The 25319-nt window shown below is 34.0% G+C and overlaps 1 protein-coding gene across 2 annotated transcripts in view; it reads left to right on the top strand.

The window, feature by feature from the left end:
- EPHA6 (EPH receptor A6) overlaps positions 1 to 25319 on the top strand; it is a gene marked incomplete at its 5' end in the record, with an annotated part of 762908 nt that overhangs the window by 145781 nt on the left and 591808 nt on the right. The gene's annotated exons all lie outside the window — the stretch shown is intronic.

The raw sequence follows: 25319 nt of genomic DNA, 5'->3' as shown, positions 1-25319 counted from the left end.
ACTAATTTGATTTATGTGTCTGTTTCACCAGGGCGGTCAGATCAAAGAATTGTATTTTAAAATCTTGTGTGTAATGAAAGGTAAGAAATTTATTGGTGTGAATGATCATAAGGCTCTGATGACTAGGCTCTACTGAGTAAAGATAAGACAATATTGATATACCTATGGCATGCTCAGTTTCTTCTCATTCCTTGAAATAAGAATGTTTTCTTCAGGGAGGGGTATAGTGTTTTAGATCTAGAGAGCCTTAGAAGATATTTTTACCTCTCATTTTATGCATCTGAATGCTAAGTTACTGAGGACAGACTGTTATTCCCTGGGGCCACTTAGTAACTAATACTAAGCCTAGATTTTTCTCAACCTGGCCTTTGTGCGGCGTGTTCCTTCATTGCTTGCCTTCCACACGTCCCTTCCTTCTCCCCTTCCTCACTTCCTCCTTTCTTTCTCTTTCCCTTAATTTCCTCTTTGCAGGCATCCATGCCCTTACCTTGATGCTTTCCTGTCTGCCAAACAGTGCAGAGGAACCCTAAGTTCTGGTCATTAATTAGGCCCTTTGTCCTACTTTCATTTTATGGAGCCTGATATGGGCACTAGCAGAACAGTATCTACACATCCACTCTGAAATGCAGGCTACTAAGAATGATGGAAAAATAGATAGATTTATCTGTAAATTTGCTGTTAGAAATGATAAACAGAATAAAATTACAATGAGGTTTTAGGGATTTTCATAATTTATTTGAATGGATTTGATAATCTTGGTCTGCTATGTAACCCAAACACAATAAGCTGTTTTAAAATAGAATAATAAATCTATATTTACCCAAACTATCAATATCAAATTAATGATGAGTATTTATTTGTATCTAAATAATTTATTATATTTTACCCAAAATATTGTATTACTGAATGTTTGAACATGTGATTCCTTTCTCTGTAATGTTATTAAGAAATATCCAGATCCAAATTTTTTTTTAAATTTTATTATTGTTTAAAATATCAGATCCAAATTTTAGAAGCACAAAGAGGGAGGCACTCTTATCTTTGCTATAAATCAGGTTTAATTAGACATAAACATCATATTAAGCAGATATGGTAAAATTTAAAACCAAGCACAGTAATTTAGATTATTCTATTATACATAATAAGCAGTATTTTATTCTTGGCTCAAATCTCAATTTGTTTTTCATAACTATTTTTATTTTATTTCATAGGTTTATAATTAAAACTATCATGCTTAGGCATATTGATGTTACAGACTTAATTTTTAATTGTCTTAATTTATTTCACTAAGGGTTTGAATTAAAAAATAACACTGATTCATAAAGCATTAATTTACCTCAAATAGTCTTTCACTTCATATATCTAAACATATTTTAACACTATGGGAGAAATAATTGGAAATAATTAACATGCAATATTGAATGCAGTTTTGTTCATTTGTGATTATTGAAGTGACATATGAATCCCTAATAAAGCCCTCTTGGATCATAATTTAGAATAAATCTCATTAAGGTAGTGGCATTTGTACTTAGAGATATTAGTTAGGATTTGGGATTTTAGACTTGAGCTCTATCTATCTATCTAGAGATATATATATCAAGGACACATTCCTTAAGCCTTTAAGTATCATGATATAATTTAACAAAATAACATTTGGTTATGGAAATTAAAGTCCTGAAACATTGAGAATTTTTTTAAATGTTCCTTTTTCTAGACAAGTTTTTATTTATTTATGTTTTCTTCTAGTGCTACTTTAAAATTCAGGAGGAAAGGGTGGTGGCAATTCGTGGGCCACTGCAGTATTGTTCAGACAGATGAATGAGGTATTCAGGGCCTTTAGTGACATAGCTATTGATTTGATCTCCTGAAGAGTGGTGTTAAGCTTTCATGGTTTTGTCTTCTGTTGCAGTTCAGGAGCCTTTATGCTTTGTGTTTATGATCTTCTGTCTAATCATTTATCAGAGACGATTGTGGAAGCAGAGAGCATTAAGAAATTTTGAGACACCACAATTTGATGGTGTTAAATAAGGGGTTTGAGAATATGATGAAAAGCTGAAAGGTGAAACTGGGATCAGTCAAAAAGGGCAGACTTATTGGTTCAAATAGTATTTTCACTTTCTGAAGGTTTTCACAAACTAAATATGAACCCTTACAATATAACTTTCATTTCCAAATAAAGCTGCTTTTTCATGAAGCAATTCTAGACTTTCACTCAGCTTGAGAAGAACATGAAACCAAGAGGCTTGGAGGGAGAATCTAAAAATGGAAGGTATTATTTCCAAGCAAAACAGAGTAAAGTTAAATAATTATATTATTTTTGTCAGAATTTTAAAAATAGGTTAAAACATACACTGGTTTGAAATGATTATTTTTAGTCAATTACTTTAACTGAATTATAACTTCTATTTTTGTTCCTACTCTCTGCTGACTTGAAAGTTATAAATCATATTTCTATATAGGCTATACCTATTTTTTAAATCCTTTCTTAACACATATATTTATAAGAGGAAATAAAATTATTCAGCATCTCTATTTTCTTTCCAAACAGCACACCATGCCACCCATGCAAAATTGCTACCTTTCCTGTGAATATTGTCTAGAATTTAATTTTACCTTATAAAGGACCCAAATTAATAGGCTTATAAAGTCAACACATAGATACACCAAGATATAGTAATAGTTTTTATATTTGGTAGTTTTTATCATTGTCTCATTTCTTCTGGGTTCAATATTTCATTTGCTTAAGTATATGCTTTCGTAGATCTTCAGCAAGGTTCTATAAGTGTTTTAAGCTCTTTATTTGGCATGTATCTAAAACTACTTTTACTTTTCCTTCCCTCTTCAATGGTTGTTTATTTGATATAGTACACTAGGTAACTATTATTTTCCTCAACACCCTGAAAATATTATTTCTCTATTCATAAAAATCTTTTGTTAATAATATTCTGCTGACAATCTAATGTAATTACTTGGGAGATTACCTATAGGTTCCATATGTTGGGTACTCAGTTACATTATGATGTAACTGGCATGGGCTACTTTTTTCCTGCTTTGCATTCTGTGTTTTCAACCTGAGAAAGTGTGTTTCTGTGTGTGTGTGTGTGTGTGTGTGTGTGTGGTGACTTTTTTCTGTTTTCTATTTCTACAATGCCTATTAGATATTTGTTGGAGAACTTCAATATTATCCTCTTTGTCTCTCATATTTTTTAATATTTCAACCTGAGCACAAAATTTCACGTTATGAATTTTCAATTTGAGTACACCTAGGTAACAATTTACCTCCTCCACTGAGTTATTTTATCTTCACTAGTTTTGGGGGGTTTTTCACTTCTCACTTGTCAGTGTTTTATTTCTACCTACTTTGTTTTGGAATTTCTTTTTCTCTTTTAGGGATATTATTTTATTCTTTGTGAATTTAAAAGTCACATTCATATTAATTTAGAAATTGGGTCTAACTTAATCTCCTGGGTGACATCAGCATCATGGCGAGTGAATCAATCCCTTTATCTCTCCCTTTTAAGTTACAACCAAGAGGACATCCCTAGCTCAATATAGGATCTTCTGCATAACACATCAGAACACCTGAAAGATCCATACATCTGTACATGTGAAGGTGGGTGGATTAGACCTCATGGAGGTGGTGGAACCAGAAGAGCAGAGGCAGTAGAGCCAGTGACCAGAGGCTCTAGGAACTATGGTGTCACTGGGAGCCAGAGAACTCAGGATCCGGGGCAATGTCCCAGGCAGGGGCTTCAGGAACCATGGCTACACTGGAGACTCAGCAGCAGCAGCTGTGTCTGTGATAGGAGGCTCCAGGAACTACAATGATACACAATACTGGGATTTCCAGGAACAGTGGTGGCATCCATGACCCAATGACATCAACGGCAGCAAAACACCAGCAACTTCAGACGTACAAGCTGTGACAGGGGTGCCTGGTAAAGGCAGTGATGGTTGTGATCTAACTGAAAGAATTCAAAATAGGTGTCATGAAGAAACTCAGCCAGCTACAAGAAAATTCATAAATACAGTTCAGTGAGCTCAGGAATAAAATTAGTGAACAGAAGAATTACTGTACCAAAGAAATTGTAACTCTAAAAAGGAACCAAACAGAAATTCTGGAGCTGAAGAACTCAGTAAATGAGATGAAGAATAAATACATTAGAAAGCTTTAGAAATAGAGCAGACCACATGGAAGAGAGAATTAGTGAGTTTGAAGATAGAAAATTAGAAATGATTTAGGTGGAAATGAAGATAGAACTAAGATATAAAAAAAGTGAAGAAACTCTATAAGAATTATTTAACTCCATTAGGAAATACAAAATAAGGATAATGGGTAGCCCCGAAGATGAAGAGCAGGAGATGGGAGCAGAGAACTTATTTAAAGAAATAATAGCTGATAACTTCCCAAATCTGGGGAAAGAGCTGGATATCCAAGTCCAGAAAGCTAACAAAGCACCTGTCTATCTCAACACAAAAAGTCTTTCTCCAAGGCAAGTATTGTATTAAAATTGTCAAAAGTCAATGATAAAGAAAGAATTTTAAAGGCAGGCAGAGAAAGAAAGACAGTAACCTTCAAAAGTACTCCAATCAGACTATCAGAATATTTCTCAGCAGAAACTCTATAGGCAAGGAGTTAGAATGACATATTCAAAATATTGAAAGATAAAAAGTCACCAGCCAAGAATAGACTATCCAGCAAAGAAATGTGATAAGTACACATTATCAGAAAATTATAAAGCTACTTCAGATTGAGGTGTTAAAGCCTGAAGTTTAGTATAAAGGTTGAAGGGGGAGGGAGGAATAAAACTAACTATGGCTACTTAAATTTGGTAACAAACACACAACATAAAAGGGAACAATTTGTGAAAATAAAAACAAAAATAAAAGGGGAGGAAGAAAAGAATGAACCTATGTAGTCAAGTGAAGACAAGACACTGTCAGCCGGGAAAGGAGTAGCCATTTTATACAAACCACATGGTAAACACAAAGCAAGAGTCCAGGACAGAAACATGAAACATAAAAAAGAATAAAAGTGAGAAAAATATCATAGAAAACCATCAAACTAAAATGGCAGAAAGAGAAGGGGGAGGAAATAATGGAGATACAGAGCAATCAGGAAACAAAAGCGGAAATGTCAGTAAGCTCTCATATATCAGTAATTATTCTAAATGTAAATGGAATGAACTCGGGAATCAAAAGGCACAGAGTGGCTGGATGGATAAAAAAAACAAGACCCAACTATATGCTTCCTGCAGGAGATTCATCACAGCTCTAAAGACAAACGTAGGCTCAAAGTAAGGGGTAGATGATTATATTCCAAGCAAACAGTAGCCAAAAGAAAGCAGGTGAAGCCATATTTATATGAGACAAAACAGACTTTAAGCCAAAAAGGCAAGACACAGATGGACACTATATAATGATAAAGGCTACAGTCCGTCAAGACGATAGAACATTTATCAATATTATGTACCCAACATAGGAACACTAGGAACACCAAAATCTATGAAGCAACTATTAACAGCTCTAAAGGGAGAAATTGACAGCAGCACAATAATAGTAGGGGACTTTAACACCCCACTTACATCAGTGAATAGATCATCCAGGTGGGAAGTCAACAAGGAAACAGCGGCCTTAAATGACATATTAAACCATATGAACCTAATGAATATACGCAGAACATTTAATCCAAAGGCAACAAAATACACATTCTTCTCAAGTACATAGGGGACATTTTCAAGGTTAGATTCTGTGTTGGTACACAAAACAAGTTTCAATAAATTTAACAAGATTGAAATCATATCAAGCAACTTTTCTAAGCACAGTAGTATGTAATTACAACACACGCCACACAAGTACAAAGTATCATAAAACGATCACTACTGACAGCTGTTCACCCACCGACAGATTAGAAAACTTAAAGGAAATGGATAAACACTTAGAATCATACAACCTTCCAAGACTGAATCGTGAAGAAATGGAAAATATGAATAGACCGATCACTAGTAAGGAGGTTGAAAGAGTAATCAAAAACCTTCCAAAAACCCAGGACCAGAGGGCTTCACTGCTGAATTCTACCAAGTATTTAAAGAAGATATCTACCTTTCTTAAAATCTTCCCAAAAAAATTGAAAGGAGGGAATGCTTCCTAATTAATTTTACGAGGCCAGTGTTACCCTGATATCAACACAAGACAAGAACAACACAGAAAAAGAAAATTACAGGCCAATATCTCTGATGAACATAAATGCAAAAATTCTCAACAAAATATTGGCAAACTGAATACAATAATGTATTAAAAGGATCATACACCATGGTCAAGCTGTATTTATTCCAGGGATGCAAAGATGGTTCAACATCCACAAATCAATCAGTGTAATACTCTGTATTAACACCATGAAGGATAAAACTTGCATGATCGTCTCAATAGATGCAGAGAAACATTTGACAGTATTCAGTATCCATTTATGATCTCAATGAGTGTAGAAGGAAAGTGTCTCAACATAATAAAGGACAAATATGACAAACCCACAGCTAGTATCAGATTTTCTGGTGAAAAACTGAAAACCTTTTCTCTAAGATCAGGAACAAAATAGGATGCCCACTTTCACCACTGTTATTTAGCATAGCATGGGAAGTCCTCGCTAAAGCAATCAAGCAAGAAATAGAAATAAAAAACATCCAAATTGGGAAGGAAGAAGTAAAACTGTTGCTATTTGCAGATAATGTTATTTTATATATAGTAAACTTGAAAGATTCCTACAAAAATTATTTGGAATAATAAACAAATACAGTTAAGTTGCAGGGTACAAAATCAATATACAAAAACCTGTTGATTTTGTGTGCACTAAAATGAAAAATCAGGAAGAGAGAGATTAAGGTAACAATACTATTTACAATTGTGACAAAAAAGAATAAAACACCCAGGAATAGCCCTAGCCAGTTTGACTCAGTGGTTAGAGCATCAGACTGAGGACTAAAGAGTCCGGGTTCAATTCTAACCAAGAAACGTACCTCAGTTGCAGGCTCAATCCCCAGCCTTGGTCGTGGCATGTGCAGGAGGCAACCAATCAATGTGACTCTCTCACATCGATGTTTCTTTCTCTCTCTCTCTCTCCCTTCCACTCTCTGAAAATCAATGGAAAAAGTATCCTCCGATGAGGATTAAAATAAATAAAATTAAAATAAAACAAAATAAAATAATAAAATAAAATTAAAAATACCTAGGGATATATTTAACTGAAGATCTGTACTCTAAAAAACATTACACATTGTTGAAAGAAATTGAAGACACGAAGAAATGGAAAAATATTCCATGCTCATGGACTGGAAGACGTAACATTGTTAAAAGGTCCATACTACCCAAGGCAATTCAATCCCTATCAAAATACCAATGGCATTTTTCACAGATATAGAAAAAAAAATTTCTAAATTTTTATGGGACTGCAAATGGCCAAATCAGTCTTGAAGAAAAAGACCAAAGCCAGAGGTATCACACATCCTTATTTCAAAATATACTACAAAGCTATAGTAAACAAAACAGTATGGTATAGCTAGAAAAAAGACACATGGATCAATGGAACAGAATCAATATCCCAGATATAAAGTCACACACATATGAACAACTAATTGACAACAGAGGAGCCAAGAATATACAAAGGAGAAAGGGAAGTCTCTTCAGTATGTCACGTTTGGAAAAATGGACAGACACGTGCAAAAGAATAATGCTAGACCACTATGTTACATCACACACAAAAATTAACTCAAAAGGGATTAAAAACTTGAATGTAATACCTGAAATCATAAAGTACATAGAAGAAAACATAGGCAGTAAGCTCGTTGACATCAGCCATAGAGATATTTTTGTGGATTTGAGTCCAGTGGCAAGGAAACAAAAGCAAAATAATTTTGTGTATTTGACCCCAATGACAAGAAAACAAAAGCAAATGTAAACAAATGGGACTGCATCAAACTAAAAAATTTTTGCACAGCAAAGCAAACCATCAACAAAATGAAAAGGCAACCTACCAAATGGGAAAATATATTTATTTGCATTTCTTATATCCAGTGAGGAGTTAATATCCAAAATATATAACGAAATTATTAAACACAACAACCAGAAACAACCCAATTAAAAAATGGGCAGAGAATCTGAATACACATTAATGTAAGAGAAAACAGACACATTAAAAGATGTTCAACATCACTAAATGTTAGGGAAATGAAAATCAAAACCACAATAAGATACCACCTTACACCTCTCAGCACATATGCTTTTTAACCAACCCAGAATGGCTATTATCAAAAAGACAAGAGACAAGTGTTGGAAAGGATGTGGAGATATAGGAATCTTGTGCGCTCTTAGTGAGAATGCGAATTGGTGCAGCCACTATGGAAACCATTATGGAGATTTCTCAGAAAATTAAGAATGGAACTACCATATGATCCAGCTATTTCACATCTGGGTATTTATCCAAAGACTACAAAAACACGACTTCAAAAAAATATATATGCGCTTCTGTGTTTATTGCAGCATTATTTACAATAGCCAAGACATGGAAACAACCTAAGTGTCTATTGATGGATGAATGAATAAAAGAAAATGTGCTATATGTAGAACACTCACATAGCGGAATACTACTCAGACATAAAAAGGTGACATTTGCGATGACATGGATGGGACTTGAGGGTTTTCTGCTAAGTGAAATGTCAGCTGTAAAAAGACAAATAGTATATGATTTTATTCACATGTGGAATATAACACAAAATGTAAGAGAAAACAAATTAACAAACAAAAAACCAAAACCAAAAACAAATCACAGAGGCAGACAACAGATTGGGAGTTACCAACAGAAAGGGGATAGGGTGAGAGTAAAATAGGTAAATTGTATGATGACAGATGGAAACTAGACTTTTGGTGGTGAGCATACAGATTTTGAATTATAATTTCATACCTGAAATAAAATAAAAACAGAATAAAATAATCTACTGATGTTAGTGTTTTAGCTATATTGAAGCCATTAGTGTTGATTGTGTACTTTGGAATTGTACTTGCAAGCTAACTTGTTTTCTAATTCTTTTTTTTTTTTTTAATTTGGAGATTACATTGGTATTCCTGGTTGACAGGATTTCCAGGGATTGAGGAATTCAGATTTCTTGCATTTAGTGAACCAACCATGTCTTAGAGACTTTGTAGTTTTGTGTGTGCAGCTCAGAGATTGTAAAGGGAGTTGGAGAAGGCATTGATGCTTTTTAACCAACCCAGATCTTAAGAGACATCATTTTCTCTCACATACCAGCAACAAGAACTGGTTATATGACCACATCTAGCTGCAGATAGAGGTGGGTTGTTGTTAGATGTTGTTCATGGCTCAGTAGTCACTTTCCAATGACAATTCTCTATCCTGGAAGAGGGAGCCCAAATTTTTGTAGATATTTGGTTATTTATGAATAATATTTTACCAAGAATGATACTGCTGTATAATATAATGAGGCCAGTCTCCTGTTATAATTTTTATGTATCACCTGCCTCTTGATTGTTAGGTTAATCCCACATATTTTAGATTTTTGGTTTGGGTATATCCATGCACACACACACACACACACACACACACACACACATTTGAAATAGGGTAATACTTAAAAGCTGAGAAGACAAAATTTTAAATTCTAGAGCCTTAACATGTCAAAGTTCATTTTTCATTTACCTTATAGTCCAAGGCATTCCTGGTTGTTGAGGACTTTCCTTTATGCAGAGGAAAATTAAGAAAAAATTACAGAATATTAATTACACATTTTCCACCTGTAGCCCCACTATCACCTATGGCCTTGTAGTCATCGTATTCAAGGAGAGGAAGAAGGGGAGCATGGAGAGTGCTCTCCTTCTTAAAAGTCTTAGCATAGAAGTGAAATACAAGTTTTACCCACAGTCATCACACTTGTAAAAATTATTTAATCCATAGAGTAAAAGCTTTTTAGTGTAAACTTTAATATATAAAGACATTAAGCTGTACCCCGTATAAATAATCAGGATTTTTTTGATCAGTTGATTAGTAGCATCAGTGTTCCATCAGACCAAATATAAACTGAACTAATAATGCTAAATGAAACATTCAAAGAAGAGTTATTTCTGTAAATCCAAACTCTATTCTTTTTCCATAGAAATAAACAGGAATAAACTATTTTGAAGGGGGTGTGATTATTTCTATGTAGTATCCACAAATAGCAAAAGAGAACTTTCAGGATAAATCTTCCACTTGGATGGAATGCAGTACATTGAAGATAAAATGGCAAAATTTTACCAGAGAAGAAAACAATCTCATTTTTATTTTATATAAATACAATATAATAAGAAAAGATTGTTTTAATAAATCTATACATAATTCAGATTAAATCTTATTCTAGATGTTATAACAACTATAATTAGTAAGGTTAATCTATATACATCTTAAAATTCTGAGATAATTTCATGTTATAAGGCTTTTATTATATATCCAGAGCTAGCATTGAAACTACGGAGGTGTAACTGAGTATGCACACCCATACGAACAGAAATGAAATAATTTTCATTTTTAGTATTTCACATATTTAACCTCTAAGGAGGTATATTTCAAAGGGCAACATAGTTCTAGGAAAACAGGCATCAAAGGTAAAACTTGATATAGAGAAAGGAGTGGATGACACAGGAGAGAAGAATTTCTGATATAAATACACGTTAACATGTTTACTTTGGTTTAAGATATCTTATTTTTTGTGAGAAAGACATTCTTGATTTTATTTATAATAACAATTACTGGGAGGTCATGATAAACTTAAATACACATTACAATGATATTGGGGGACATTCTTAATGTTTTTGAGTACTTTGAGATAATGACGTAAAAATTAAAGAAGTTACTGGTGTCCTCAATTATGCATATGGCCTTTTAAAGAAGTAGTTTCTTTTCTGTACTTGAATTTTTTCTCTTTCAGCATATAATACTAAATAATAAAAATTTAGTATCATAAATAGTTCCCCATCATGATTCTGTATCAAAAATAAACTTTGATAACCAGTTACTATTTTCAGTCTGAACTTAGGATGAACAGTTTTTAGAATGAGTTCCAATAAATACGGAATATAGTGTTACTGAAAATGGTAGTCTCGGTTATACAGGGAGCTGTAGAGGGGTGATAAATTTACAGAGATGAAGATTTCCAGTTGCCAGTTGCTCTATACAGGGACTATCACCGTATAAAGAAGCATCAGGACCAAAATTGATGGGAACTTTGGGAGCAAAAACAACAAGCTCTGCTTTATCTTTAACAGTGGAGAACGAAAAGGCATGATTTATTCCCATTATTTGACAGTATCAAAAGTGACTGCTATAAAAAGTCGTGAAAATCTCTTGAAAGATGCAAACCCTGTTCTGTTGGACAGAGATAAACAACCGTTGTCTTTGAGAGAATTCTTTATATAGGATCACTGCTTTTTTTTTGGTCTTTTTCTTAAGATGACAAATATCCTCATTTCTTTGTTTTCTTACTATTCTTGTTTTAAAGCTAACTCTATTCAGGATAGGTTATTTTTCACCCTACCACAGTGAAAAATCCTATATTCTTTATCTCTGTGTTGACCAATTAAATATTTTTAATAAAATTAACTAAAAATTTTAATTGATAAAACTTTGAAGTGACAATAATGTGAGAGCTTTTCTGAATACTCTATATTAATTTACTAATTGCATTATGACTAAGAGCATATTCTTCTTAAAGCCTAATTATAGATGGGTATATTCACATGTAATTATAGATTGCTAAATGTGAACAAATTTGCCATGCATATGAAATACTATACTTATGTAATTTTCTGAATTATAAAATAAATAGCAAACATTACTTAGATAAATGTTTTTATTCATGATGACTGCTAAAAATTTTTTTCAAAATTTCTCTGGCATATATTGAGTTGATGATAAAATTCCTATATATACCTATTGGTAAGATGTTATAATAATATATTTCCTTAGGTGACCCATATTTTATTCAGTGAGATAAAGTTATTTGATCTTGATGGATTATTTTAATGTTGAATTATATATTTTTGTTAAATGTGTTAAAAATGGAATGAGTAAATGCTATAAAATGCAATGATTCACAAATTTGTTTTGGGTGATGTAAAGAAGACTGGAATAATTATATATATTTCACTGTGTTCTTGGATGAGAAGTTTAAATATTTGGGAGATATAAATGTTAGTTTAATGTTGTAAACAAATCACATTCAGAATTCTTATTGTACTTGCCACTTTGAACTTAGCAAAAACGATAGTAAATTTTATATGAATAAATAGAATGAGATATAGAAGATTATTTGAAAAAAACACAGTAAGGGAGAGCAATAATCTGGAAGATATTAAAATATATTTAAAGGAAATTATTTAAAACATGTAGAATAGCCCAGCCAGGCATGGCTCAGTGGTTCAGCATCAACTTGGGATCCAGATCATGGTTTGATTCCCGTCAGGGCTCATGCCTGGGCTGTGGGCTCAGTCCCCAGTCGGGGGTGTGCAGGAGGCAGCCGATCAATGACTCTCTCATCATTGATGTTTCAATCTCTCTTTCCCTCTCCTTCCTCTTTCTGAAATCAATAAAGATATATTTAAAAAAACAAACAATCATTCAGAATGTACTTCCAAAGAGAAATTTTTATCAGTGTTACCAAGTAGAAAGGGAAAAAACAGACTAACTTACATGAAATAGTGTAACCTATGGTAAAATAGTGATTGAGATTGGGGAGGGGGGAGCAATAGTGATTTGGGTGTAGAGCTAGCACTACCACCTATCACTAAGCCCCAGAGGAATTATCTTCATTATTGAAAGTATCTTTCTTTAGAAAGTGGGTAATGGGCCTTCATGGTAGTTTAGTTTAGGGATCTCTTTGGGCCAAGAAAAGCACCATAGAGAATTTCCTGTTGCAATAAAATGAAGCCTAATAGCAAAGTTATAACAAAAAATTTCTGACCTGTAGGATACAAATTAAGATTTCCATGGAAAATTATAATTATAATGAAATAATATTTTTGAAGGAAAATACTAAATAATTCTAAAATATTTAAGGATGAGACTTTATAGGAAGGGACAATGATCTTTGAACCATATGTATTGGTGATGTGTACACAATTTAATTATTTGACTGCTCAATGGAAAAGATATCATTTAATTCTTATACCTACTAATGAAATTTGGAAGAAAGTCTGACATTGCATGTGAACTGTCTCTGTAAATGAATATTACTTTTCAAAGGGCTTATGATCAAAGGATGTAAGAATTCCTAAAGGAGATAGCAGTACTTTTTTGAGAGCATTTCTCACAGTGTGATAACAATTAATTTTATTTATTTACTGTCTGATGACCATGGACTAGTAGTAGTATTTCATGAGAAATGTCTTAATTTTGCTATGACAGCTTGCCTGTTTTCCCAGATGGCCACTTTCAAATTTGTCTTATATATTCATGAGGAGGATGAAAGTGTTAATTCTAATTAAAATGATGCCCAGTTCATTAGTAGGTAAAATAAAGCCTCCAAGGATAAGTAAATTAAACTGAAGATTGTTGACGAAAGTTTTATTATTGAAGAAGAAAGTAACTACCACATCATTGACTTTTTTGGTCAACATTTCACTCCTTTTTCATAGAAAATTATGAGTTAAAGTTGAGTTAAAAAAGACAATAACATTACACATAATAAGTATTGTAGAAAGGCTCACATATTGTAAGAAAAGTAAGGATAACATGTTAAACTGGAAAAATTAGTGCAAAGGTAAAAACTTAAAATGATTTTTTTATAGCTCTATGAGTAAACAGGGTCTAAAAAACAACAGTGAAACGTATACCCTACATGCTTTTCCAAAAGATCTAAGATGACTTGAATTGCAAGTAATTCCATTTCTTAATACAGGACGACCTTCAAGATCTTTCTGGACCATTGCTTTTTTTCTGTTTGTTTTTGTCTGGACCATCTTAAATGCCAAAATAAAGATGGTGTTCAAGTAAAAGGATGTGGCCAGGTGGCTCATATGGTTGGAGCATCTTCCCATATGTCAAAAAGGTTGCAGGTTCGAGCCCGGACAGGACATGTATGGGAGGCAGCCGATTGATGTTTCTCTCTCACATCGCTGTTTCTCTGTCTCTCTCCCTTCCTCTCTCTTTAAAAACCAATGAAAGCATATCCTTTGGTAAGGATTTAAAAAAAAAAGCGTAGGTCTGGCTGGTGTTGGTTAGGCATCCTCCCGCGCACTGAGATGTTGCTGGTTCAACTCCCAGTCAGGGCACGTGTCCCAGTTGTGGGCTGGATCCCGGGTAGGGGGCATGCAGGAGGCAGCGGATCCATGTTTTGTTCTCATATCAATGTCTCTCTCTCTCTAAAAAAAAAAAACGAAAAAAAGAAAAGAAAAAAAAGAAAAGTCAATAAAAAAAATCTTTAAAAAACAACAATGTGTAAGTATTGTTGTAAGGGGAAAAGTCATTAAGGCTGTTTCTAGTTGTAACAATTATAATATCAAAAGGAAAAATACAGATAATTAATTAAAATAAGATATGTTCGTGAAAGACTGAGCATACATAACACTCAAAGGGATACGTTGATATGGAACTTTCAGAATGGAAGGGGCCAGGGAGAGGGGTGGACACCGCTGGAAGGACAGTGCTGGAGAGCATGGCCCCACATCCAGAAGGTGCAGCTGCCCCAGGAGCTCAAGTGGCTCGCAGGCACCGAGAGCATTCCCGGTTGGTTTGGCTCATGGAAACAGGTGATTTTTTAAAATTAGAAACTGGAACTTTTCAGAGAGGAGATCTGTCAGAAGTGACATTTTTTAATTAAGGGAAAAAATGTAAAGAAATTCAATGTAAAAGCATTCAATTTCAGAATGACCTCGGGAATTGTCTTTTCTTCGGAATATTTGTACCCCTTGAATATCTTGCAATTTGTCTATTATTCTCTCCCCCCAAAATAACACCTTGATTAATCTTAAAATACAAAAGGAAAATCCCAAAGTGTTAAATGAAATAAACACTGAAGATTAGTGTCTTATTAAAGTAGCTTATTACAGGTATCGGTTGTCTAAGAAGTTTCCTGACCATGGTTGTTCACATAAGAAAGACAATGAATTGATAGAAGATAATGTGGATCCACCAAGAAAAAGGAAGTATGATAGTAATGAATTAGGATTCAATTCAGTTTGTACTGTAAAATTGTATGACAGCATTTTCTCATTTTGTGTATATAGAAAGTCACTTAAATGACAGTTCTTAATTATTGCTGCTGGTCGAATAATTATTTCTGCCATTTTATTTGCTTGCTACACTACTGCTTATATTTGATTATATAATACACTGTTTTTATATTCAGATTGTCACTTATATAGAAATCAAATTGTGTAAGCCACTCATTATGATGTCAGACAGTTAATGCATCCTCCAACAATAAAATCAACACTTTTTATTTTAATTGAGAAATATAAATTTTTGGCAATTTGGGTCCAAAGCCATTTCTTTGAGAATTAATATTTTTAACATAATCTATACTTAAAATTTTTCCCCATGCTGTTAAATATATTAATTTTAGAACTACTTTGTTTTGATCAGTTGAAACAATTAGTCTTTCATTTTTTTAGATGCATATAAAATATATTGCCATTAAGAATTACTTGAGTTTTCACAGAAATAAACTCTTTATAGAGATTATTACCTTATTAATAAGAAAAGCCAAATTTCAGAAAAGAAGTAAACTGGATATAAAATGTTCTAATAAGGAAGAGTTATTTATTTACATTATAAAGGCTTTGTTTACTTTAAAATAAAATGTGTAAAGTTCTGTTAAAAAGCTAGAGATAACTGTAATAAGACACTTATAACAGCTTTATGAGTTATAATGACATACAATAAACTGTATTTTAAAGGGTGCAATTTGCTAAGTTTTGCTCTTTACATATGACCATGAAGCCATCAGCTTAATCAAGATAATGAACATATTTATCATATCAAATATTGCCTCATGCACCTTTGTAATTTCTCTCTTCTTGTCCTTCCTGTAACCAATCACGATGGCTCTATACATTAGTCTCTATATTTTAGTTGACATTTTCTAGAATTTTATATTACATAGATAATACAGTATGTACTCTTTTGCCTGACTTCTTTAATTCAGCATAATTATTTTGACATTTATCCAGGCACTTGCATTCATTACTTTTTTACTGAGTATTAGAACATTGTTTGGATATACCTCAAGTTGTTTATCCATTCACTTGTTAATAGACATTTTCATCATTAACAGACATTTTGATCATTTCCTGTTGTTGGCTATTACAAAATTTCTAAGAACATTTATGTACAATTCTTTAATTGGCCATATGCATTTCTTTTTCTCAGTAAGTACTGTGAATGGAATTGCTAGGTCATATGATGGATGTATACTTACATTTTAAAGAAAATGTCAAATTGTTTTCCAAAGAAGTTGATCCATTTTACATTTTCACTGGTGGTAGTTTCAGCAGCCCCGCATCCCCACCAACACTTTATATGGTCATTCTTTTTTATTTTAAACATTCTGAAGCTGTGTAGTGGTGTCTCATTGTGGTTGTAATTCTTATTTTCCCAGGGCTTAGTGATACTGAGTGTCTTTTCATATGCTTGTCATCGTTGGTGAAGTGTCTCTTTAAATCTTTTTGCCCATTGGGCTGTTTGTTTACATATGATTGGGACTGGAGAGTCCTTTATACATTCTCAAAACAAATTCTTTATCAAATATGTGATTTGAACACGTTTCCCCTCATTCTGTGTCTTGTCTTTTCATTCTCTTATCAGGATATTTCAAACAGAAGTTCCTACGATGAAGTACAATTTACTGGTTATTTTTTAATGGGTCTACTAGTTCTTCTTTTCTTAACCCAAAAATCACAAGGCTTTTTCCTGTGCTTTGTTCTAGAAGTTTTATAACTTTAGGTTTTATATTTAGGTCTAGGATTTATTGCAAGTAAAAGTTTTATAAATGGTAGGAAGTATGTATAGAATTATATTTTTTTGTCTATTTTTAGATTATTTTATTCCTTTGATCTATTTGTCTATTTTTATACAACATCTTGATTAATGTAACGGAATAATAGATCTTAAGTCAGGAAGTGAAAGTCGTCTTTGTTGTTCTTTTTCAACATCGTGTTGGTTACCATAGGTCTTTTGTATTTTCATAAGAATTTTAGGATCAATTTGTCAATTCCTACCAAAAAAAAAAAGTTGACTTGGATTTTGATTGGGATTGGGTTAAATCTATAAAATAATTTGGGAAGAAATTACATCCTAGCAATATTAAGTCTTCTGATTCATGAGCACGTTTTATCTCTCCATGTATCTTCTTAATTTCTCCCAGCAGTATTTCTTCAGTTTTTAATATATAACTATCCCAAATATTTTGGAAGATTTATCCCAAAGTATTTTATATTTTGATACTATAGTAAATATTGTTTTGTTAATTTTGATTTCCAACTATTTGTTCCTAATATAGAGAAATACTAATAATTTTTGTATATATATCTTACATCTTTCAACTTTCCTAAACTCATTCATTTTGAAAGTCTTCATATGGTCCCTAGACATTTTTAATTCCTACTTTAATGTCATCTATGAATAAGAAAAGTTTTCTTCCTTTCCAAATTGGACATTTTTTTAAATTTCCTTGTTTCATTGTCTAGATCCTCCAGCACAAAGTTGAATAGAAGTAGTGAGAACAGATATTCGTGCCTTGTTCCTGATCTTAGAGTAGAAGCATTCAGTGTTTTACCCTTAAATATGATGTTAGTTGCATTCCTGGGATAAACTCCCTCTTTGTCATAATTTAATATCCTTTATAAATATAGTTGCATTTATTTCCATAAAAATTTTAGAAGACTTTTTTCATTTATGAAACTTATTCACTTGATATACCTCTTTATGGTTTTTGTATCATAGTAATACTGAGCTCATAGAATGCATTGGATTTGATGTCCCACTTTTCAGTATTTTGGAAGTTTTGTTCAGAATAGGTATACTTATTTTTTAAATGTTTGATTGAATTCACTAGTGAAGCCATTTGTTCCTGAACATTGGATTATTTCCTTACATGTTTGTGCTGATCATCACTCAACTAAGCACTCAAGGGACCCCCCAATGTTTTTTCCATTAATCAATCTCCTCTTGGGGTTTGGGTAGATATAGATGTAGATAGATATAGAATGTATATGTATATGTACATTTTTATTTTTCCTAATAAGCGTGTTTATTTATCATAACTATGAACTTGTTTCAACCTGTGTAATTAGAGAAGAGTGAAAAATGTGTGATATTTGAATATAGGTGTGACAAATTGAATTATTGGCCCCAATTCTTCACTCTTTGCTGTATTCAAGCTCTTTCCTTTTAACTTTATAGTTCTTCCCGTTAAAGGGCACGTGTTTTTCCAGGCTCCTTGATTCTGGCCTCAGCTATAAGATTTTTATTTTTGCCATTAGAATAAGAGCCTAAATTACTATTGCCAGTTCTGAGCCTGTGTATCAAGAGGCCTAGCTTGGTTTTTGTTTGTTCTCTTGCACTTCTGCCAGTAGCATCAGAAGAGCTTTACTAGTATTTGCTGGAGCAAACTGAGCCCAGACTGTAATGAGGAGCTGAGCCCAGACTATAATGAGGAGCCGAGCCCAGACAGATCCACAGGTTGAAGCAGGGTCACCTTGCCAAGTCGAGGCTAGATCAGATTTCCCCAGCAAAATCCTAAAATAAATACTAGGAGATGAAAAATATAGATATATCTGAATATGCTTGCAATAGTAAGATATGAATAATACATACAAAAATCTAACAGATCTGGTCATTATATCAAAATGACAGGATGATATACCATGTAACCCTGGCCAAGCTAGAAAAATATATTATTTCTAGGACAGTCCAGTTTACAAGAACCTGAAATGGGCCTGCACACACCCAAGTCTGTTGGAACATGGATAAAGGGTCAAGAAAATGCAGGATGGCAAGACAAAGCAATAACTATCAATGATAACAAGGATAGAAACTTAATAATTATATTATCATGATCATCCATAAGGGTCCTAAGGTGAGAAATGCAAATTCTGTTATCTAGGCTCATGCATTAAAAGCTCTGTGGGATACACGGGAGAGGTTTCACAAATAGAGATTAACACTGGCCCAATACAGTAATTTCCTGTAGCCCTGTGGGTAAAAAGTTACTTGCAGTACAGAATTCAATGAAAGTGTTAAGACCTCTTTTAGGGCTTGTTTTTAAGAAGTTGTCTTTATTTAATTGAATATCATCTTTATATGAGTTTGTCAACAATGCTTTCCTTCATTTTAATGAATCACAAGTTGTAAAACAAACAAACAAAACAAAACAAACAAAACCTATAGTATAATCTAAATCTTATGGTCCCTGCTTGGCTGTTAGAATGAGGACACTTGCAGGCAATAGGGGCAGAGTGAAGTAACTGACACTTGTTTTCTTCATTCATTCATCAGCAAGTTCCATAGACCCTACCCCAAAATCTGTCCCCTCCTCTTGACCAACCTCATAGATTAAGTCTGTACTGGAGTAGCCTAATATTTCCACATTTGAATTTCAACAATCCGTTTTCCTCAGAGCAGCTGATCTTGTCTTTTCTTTTCCCTTGGCTTCACGTTGTCTTTAAAATAAAATTTCAATTCCTGGTTGTGGCCCAATAGGCCTGCCCTGCCCCATGATCTAGCTCTTGCCTGCCTCTGCAACTTCATCTCCTACATTTACCACACTTCATACGGACTGAACTCCTACTCGCATCACATTAGCTTTTAGAACTCTCCAAGCTGCTTCCTTCTTTAGGGCCTTTGCATTAGTAGTTTCCTCTGTCTTAAATACCTTTTCATCCATATTAGTCTGCAAGGGCTGCCATAACAAAATACCACAGATTGAGTGGCTTAAACAACAGAAGTTTATTCTCTCACAGTTCTAGAGGCTTAAAGTCCAAGATCAAGGTGTGAGCAGTTGGTGTTTGGTTTCTGGAGATCTCCCTTCCTGACTTTCCGGCGGCCACCTTCTTGCTGTGTCTCATAGGGCCTTTCCTCTGTGCACACACGCTTCTGGTGCCTCTTCCTCTTCTTATAAGGACACCAGTACTATTGAATAAGACCCCATCCTTATGATCTCATTTAACCTTGGTAACCTCCTTAAAGGCCCTATCTCCAAACTCAGTCACATTGGGGTTCACCTATGAATTCTGGGTGACACAATTCAGTCTATAACACACCCTCCCTCTCCTACCACTTATATCATCACCTGGCCGATGCCTTTTCACTTTTCAGGTCTTATTTTCAGCATCACTTCTTCAGAGCATTCTTCCTTAACTATGGTTTATTCCTAGTATAATGTAACTCTAAAGGACTAGAGATGTATCTCATTCTGTTCACTTATCACCAAGATCATTATAACCAGAATTGTGCTTGGCACATATGAGGCATTGAAAAAACATTTCATGAATAAATGCATTCTTACAGTGCTCGGGTTTATGGGCCATGGTTATTTCTGGGTGTACCACACACTTTAACAACATATCTCTTACGCCATTTGTCAGAGGTATATGTATACACCTGAGCTTCGTGATCCATGGCGTTATCCAGAAAGATAGACAACAATGTTATCCTAAGTATACCACTGAATAGAGTAACTGGCTAATTGAGGAGTTACAACCTGTTGTTATTTAAAAATTGTTTCCACCCAATAATTGCCCCAGCTGCTTTATAATGGCACTTCTCCCCTTTTTCTCAATTGGAAACAATTTTCATGACTTTTTTTTCTTGGACAGATGCCATAACCTTTTAGCCACTTGGGTTATTAGTTTATTCTATTATTGATTTTAAAATGTCAATATCAGATTACACTCAAAGCTTTTCTACACTTGCTAACAGCTCTTGTACGTCAAGAGTACTGGGGTGTGGGAGGGCTTCCAGACAACTCTTGTCTCTCCCACTCTCCCACTTCTAGGTGCCAGCTGTGATGTGACAAGAGAGGACAAATGTCTCCCTATGGACTCAATGAGATTGAAGTCTTCTTTTTATTGGTTGTTGCTGCTACTCAGGCTGACACTCACTCCAGATGTCCACTGCCTGGCTGGCCTCCCAATGCCTGTGCTCCTCCTGTGTGGTATCTGCGTGCTCTCCCCTGAGAGTTATGTCACTGGTATCCCATTTCTTGAGTCACTGAAGAGGCAGATCAAGATTCACCTTTATTTCTCTCATCCCTTTATTCTTCATTAAAACTCAAAAAAGATAGCCGTTAGGGTGCCTTTTGCTTGTGGTCACTTGCTTCAGTGGGTATTAGAAGATTAGTTGAAGCCCAGGAGTCTTATTCATGTGCATCTGTCCCAAGGAAAGTTCACATTCTTGCTTCATCAAAGAGCAGGACATCTTACTCACCCGACCTACTCACCTCCGCACCACGTCCCTCTGTTTTGGTCACTATTTTCATGGCTGGGAAGCATTAAATGATTCATTTATCTAATGTCTCACCAATTTTTTAGAAGAGAGACTATATCTGATTTAATGAATTAGAGGGGACATTTTGGTAACCTTAAATTGGAGGGGTTCTTTGACCACCTCACTTCATATTACCCTGAAAAAACAGTCTCTCTCATTACTCATTATTGTTGAGATGACTGAGGGCGTTGAAAATGATGAATTCTACTGAACCATTCCTTGAGTTCGCTGGCACTAGCCATTAAAGTTTATATATCAGGAGTATGGACTCCTAGCAGTTATTGAATTCAACTTGGGTCTTTGTTGAAATTTTTGGTTGTGGAAAAATTCCCATTCAACATTAAGTTGCAGTAGCATTTACAGCATAATGTGCTTTATAGCATATTTCTTATATAAATAGAGATTATGAAAAATTTTCTACTTTCTCCGTTTTTATTTTTATTTTACTTGTCATTTGTCATTCATACTCTCCTTTTGTAAGACTACATTATGTAAATTTGCATATCAAAGTCCTGATACAAATATTAATATACTTTTCCCAGATTTTAAATTTATAACTTACATATTAAGTATTTTAAATGGCCCTGGCTGGTGTGGCTTAGTTGGTTGGAGCATTGTCTCATGGACCAAAGGGTTGCGGGATTCATTCCAGGTCAGGGCTAATACCCAGGTTGCAGGTTCGATCCCCGGTCAGGGCATTTGTGGGAGGCAACCAATCGATGTTTCTCTTTCTCTCTTTCCCTCTCCCTTCCCCTCTCTCTAAAAACCAATAAAAAATAAATAAATAAGTAAATAATATATTAAATGTTTTTATATACACTATAATTTTGGTTTGCCTTTACATCTATTTTTTTCAAATTTGAATTTCTTTCTCATAGGGATTCCTCCCAACCAGAATGCTATTAAGATTTCAAGGACTTTTTTTCTTATATTACTTACTTTTATCTTTATGATTTGCCTTTTAGAATCTGTTTTTTGCTCTGGTCCAGTGGCTCAGTTGGTTGAGGCATCAACCCATACACCAAAGAGGTTAGATGTTCTGTTCCCTGCCAGCGCTCATGCCTAGGTTGTGGGTTCCATCCCTGTCAGGGCTCCTAGTTTAGACGATCAATCGATCTTTCTCTCTTAGATCAATGTTTTCTCTTTCTGTCTCCCTTTATATATATCTCCATATCCTCTGGTGAAGATTTTTTTTTAAGTTTGTTTTTCATGTTCTGATTTTACTACTGTATATATGTACTAGGTGAAATATTAGATATAATATAAACAAGACTAAAAGCTATTGTGAGAAAAAATACATTTTTCAGTCTTGTGTTGTATAATTTTTATAAGTAAAATCTTAGGGCTCTTAACTGTTTTATAATGTTCATTTTAAAATTAGTATCTATTTCTATTTATTTAGATAAAAATCCTCAAATAAAGAACTATCTCATTTCCCCTGCTAAGGACTTGTAAAATTCAGTTATTCATAAAGACAAATATCAGCCTGAGTAAAGAATAATCTGTAAGATTAGCAGAATGAATCTGTTGCACCATTTACACTTTATACTCTGAAATTGATTCTTGATGCCTTTTAATGGAGGCAATATTTTGCATTTGAGGATATTACAGTGGGTCAAAGATTATACCACTTTCTCCCTCCTTCTCTCTCTCTCTCTCTGTTAGAGGAATTTTCTTATGAGAATGCCTAGTGGTTTAGTTCATTTCTTATTCTTGTAGACAGAAATTTGCATATCAAAGTCCTGATACAAATAAGCATACTCTGTGGTATTATGATACTCTGCTATTCTTGTTCTACTGAGACCTAGTGTAGGAAAATGCAGTATATTGGAGAAGACAGCCTAATTTTTCAAATATATACCAGTTTCTTTCAAATGGCAGAATACACAAATTTTTTTCATATGTTTAAATTATTACTGTTTCAGAACTGTTAGAGCCAAAATAAAGTATTGATTCCAGTCGTGGGAAGAGGTGGGAAGGGGTGATTATCAGATCTCTACTACAGCTTGCTTTGATGTCATATAAAGAATGTTGTCATTTTTATAACTCTAAATTCTAAGTATTATGCATAAATCAGTTTTTGAGCTTTAGAATTAACACATATATCCTGACTTTTTTTCCTAATTGATCTGAAAGAAATTCTAAAAATAAGCATTTTAGATTCCCAAACGTGAAGAGTAAACAAAGCGTGAAATGAACACATGAATGTTTGTTCATTTTCTTTTGAGGGTCTGAAACTTAGAATGTAAAGCACATAAGAAAATCTAGCCCAGATTTTCAAAATTCAAGAAATTCACCGGACTCATTTAACTCTCCTCTTAGTTAGCCAAGAGTTGCTTTCAAAGATATCACCACACTGAATAAGACACAGTCTCTGCCAGCAAAGAGATAACATTCGCAAAGCTACTCACTAATTGCTTCTATCTATTCTTCCCATTTTAGTGTTAGATTATTTTAAGTGACTCTTGATTCTGATTTAATTTAAAAAATTATCTTAAAAAAAAGAAAAGAAACCACTATTTAATGTCAAGCTTTCTGGTCTCTGAAATCACTGGAAAATTGATTTTTTTTAGATATATATAACAATAAGTCTTTGTAAGGAGTTGGTTCTGATTTAATTGGAAATGCCGCCTCCATAGGCATAAGTGTAAGAGGAGGCATGTAGTTGAGTGATGAGGCAGGCAGGCTCTGGAGTCAGGGCTGAGTTCAAAGCTCAGTTCTGTCGCCCACAGAGTAAGCTCTCGACCATCACCAAATGGGAAAAAGCAGTACCTGTGTCATAAGGCGTTTGTGAGGATTTAATGCGATCACGTACAAGAAGATTTAGCACAGCGCCTCTGACCTTATGAGCAGTCACTACGTTAGCTGTTATTCTTATGCAGAATGCCAAGAAATACTTTTAATAAAAAGTAACATAAAATCCTAGCAGGGAAGTGCGTGAGAGAGAGAGACTGAATGAGTGAATGAGTTGGAACTAAGGAGAGAGTTGATTTAAAAAAAGAGAGACTGATACTAGTGGTTTGAAACTGGGCAGAGAAACTTTATATCTGCTTCCTACAAGTGAAGGTGTTGATGCTGCTTGGAGAGTACTGGTCTCGGTAGAATTTTAGCTATCTTTAGTCTGTTAAGAATTGGCTTGAATGAATATTAACAGGCTAATGAAACCTCTGACTGAAAATAAGGGAACTCAGTTGCTTGTTTAATGTACCAAAACCCAACCTTGTAAAGCTTTATAATGATCTCAGTTCCTCTTAAAACTATGAGGAAATCGCTTCTGTCCCAGATGTAGACTGCCTTTAAAGAAAGTATTTTTATTAACATCCCTTTGTGGCCATAACTACTATTCTGTGGTTTGAGTAAAAATACCTTGCTGATAACCCATTTATGTTTCTAATAGTTCTTAATCAAGAATGATATGCAGCACAGACATTTCTACACCCTGGTCCCCAAAGTGCAATTAGGTATCTACAATTCCCACTATTACTGTCAGTGGCCAAGGTTTCTTTGTTATAACCTAGCATTTTAAACCTGTTTAGCATCACTTCAGAATTCTGATACATTTTATTTCTGTATTTCAAAAGTGGAAAATAAAGAAAGAATTTAGAGAGGGTACAGAGGGTAAGGGTAACAATGCTCCATCACTCCACCCAGGAATGAGTGAAGGAACTGGTTTGTTTTGTATAGAGAGGAGGAAACTGAAGACTGGTTTCGTAATTAGCTATATATAGAGGACAGAACTAAAATGCAGCTTTTATTTCCTGGGTGGATTTGTGGACCTTCTCTAACCATTTTAAAC

The sequence above is a fragment of the Miniopterus schreibersii genome, assembly GCF_964146895.1.
Source record: "Miniopterus schreibersii genome assembly, chromosome: 5".
Taxonomy (NCBI): Eukaryota; Metazoa; Chordata; class Mammalia; order Chiroptera; family Miniopteridae; genus Miniopterus; species Miniopterus schreibersii.
This window is presented reverse-complemented; position numbering and strand designations above follow the sequence as displayed.